The following is a 2387-nucleotide window of genomic DNA, read 5'->3' as shown; positions in this document are numbered from 1 at the left end:
TGTTGGATATTGCAGACTGTGGATCATGGGGTTTGCTGAGCAGGCCCGGCCCTTGTATGAGGGAAGTAAAGAGACCCCAAACTGGACTTGGACTGAGCCAATGAAACAGGCTTTCCAGACACTCAGATGGGCCCTACTAGAAGCCCCAGCCCTTGCCCTGCCTAACCCAAATAAGCCATTCCAGCGAGATACTGGCTGAAGCCCTGGGGGCACAAAAAGACTTAACTGATGTACCCATAGACAACAGTGAGCTAGTATGGTTCACCGATGGGAGCAGCTATGCAAAAGATGAGCAAAGGGAAGCTGGAGCCGCCACGGTAGAAACATGGCTCCACAAAGTGTTATGCACTGTGTGGCTTTGGTGGGGTCTTAAGTTGTGGTCTGACACACATTGCTGTTGTTCCTCTGGATTTAATGAAATGCCGTATGCAGGTGGACCCACAGAAGTACAAGGGCATTTTTAATGGATTTTCAGTTACACTCAAAGAGGATGGTTTCCGTGGTTTGGCCAAAGGATGGGCCCCGACCTTCATTGGCTACTCCCTTCAGGGGCTCTGCAAGTTTGGCTTTTATGAAGTCTTCAAGGTTTTGTAGAGCAACATGCTTGGAGAGGAGAATGCCTATCTGTGGCACACATCACTGTATTTGGCTGCCTCTGCCAGTGCTGAATTCTTTGCTGACATTGCTCTGGCTCCTATGGAAGCTGCTAAGGTTCAAATCCAAACCCAACCAGGTTATGCTAACACTCTGAGGGATGCAGCTCCCAAGATGTATAAGGAAGAAGGCTTAAAGGCGTTCTACAAGGGGTTTGCTCCTCTTTGGATGAGACAGATACCATACACCATGACGTACTGTTGCTGATTCCGTGGTGTCTGTGTTGAATAAAGAGAAGGGTAGCAGTGCCTCTCAGGTCCTCAAGAGACTTGGATTTAGAGGTGTATGGAAGGGACTCTTTGCCCACATCATCATGATCGGCACTCTGACTGCACTACACTGGTTTATCTATGATTCTGTGAAGGTCTACTTTAGGTTCCCTCGCCCTCCTCCCCCTGAGTTGCCAGAGTCTCTGAAGAAGAAGCTTGGGTACACTCAGTAGAAAGCAAATATGGACTGAATCTGCGTGTTGATCAGTGTTTGAGGAAAATACATCTGGATGAGAGATAATCCAGGCTTGCAAAGCGTGCCAACTGATGAGGACAGGGAAAAAGCAGCACACGGGAATGAGGTACCGAGGGGAAGAGCCAGGGCAACACTGGGAGATAGATTTCACTGAGGTAAGGCCAGGCAAGTCTGGTAGATACCTTCTCGGGATGAGTGCAAGGGAGAGCTTAGAGGAGATAGTGCCTAGGTATGGGCTGCCAGTGACTATGGGCTCTGATAATGGGCCTGCCTTTGTGGGTCAGATTGTACAAGGGCTGGCCCAAGCTCTGGGGATGAAATGGAAATAAAATACCCAGAGCTCAGGACAGGTTGAGAGAATGAATACAAAGTTAGCAATAGAGACTGGTGGGGACTGGGTGACCCTCCTTCCCTTCACACTCTTTCAGGCACGTAACACCCCTTATAAGCCACCCTTTTGAGATTCTGTTTGGAAGACCCCCTCCTGTGTGTATTAAAACCTAGATGGAAAGGCCCTTATGTTGTTCTCCTTACCACTCCTACTGCTGTCAAGGTCGACGGGATTGGATCCTGGATTCACTGCAATCACGTGCGGCAAGCCACACTGGAAGAACAGGAAAAAGCGCGAGCAGAATGGAAGACGAGTCCTCACCCGTACTGAAACTCGTCCGCCGGGTGGTCTTCTAATTCTCCTGCTGATCAGCGACTCATGAGCTGCTCAACGAGACCTCAGGAATCCACCCTCTGAACACCTGGTGGCCAGACCTTTACTTTTACTTAAGGGGAATCTTCCCCAGGGAAGGTCCCCGGGGGAAATACCCACAATTCGGGCCATGAGGAGCCGTGGGGACTGGGAGCTTCCCGTGCCCGGGCAAACCTGTGGTGGCATGGAAAGCTTATTGCAGGAGCTGGAGCTGTGTAACCTCTTGTGATGGGCCCCGGGAATGGGAGTAGGAAACAGAGATTTGGTAGCCCTGAGTGTGGCGCAATCGGCAGGGCCAAGTACTTCAGATATGGGTGCAATTTAACCAAGCTTCACTACCTCTGCAAGGAGAAAGAGAGAATGGGAAGCCCAGCAGAGATGGTTTGAGTCTTGGTTTCAACACTTCCCATGGCTGACTCCACCCTCCTGGGTCCACTTATAGTGTCAGTGGCCCAAGATGGAAAAGAGGAAGATTCCTCTACTTGAACAACACACAGGGGGGAATGTGAGGCGAGCAGAAGTAACGCAACTTAGATTAAGGAGTAGGCCTTCCTACTTGGTAAGA

At 50.3% G+C, this 2387-nt stretch overlaps 1 pseudogene; it reads left to right on the top strand.

Moving 5' to 3' along the window:
* Positions 1-366: 366 nt before the first annotated feature.
* LOC136163368 (solute carrier family 25 member 3 pseudogene) lies at positions 367-1096 on the top strand (annotated as a pseudogene).
* Positions 1097-2387: the final 1291 nt, after the last annotated feature.

The sequence above is a fragment of the Muntiacus reevesi genome, chromosome 3 (assembly GCF_963930625.1).
Source record: "Muntiacus reevesi chromosome 3, mMunRee1.1, whole genome shotgun sequence".
Classification (NCBI taxonomy): domain Eukaryota; kingdom Metazoa; phylum Chordata; class Mammalia; order Artiodactyla; family Cervidae; genus Muntiacus; species Muntiacus reevesi.
This window is presented reverse-complemented; position numbering and strand designations above follow the sequence as displayed.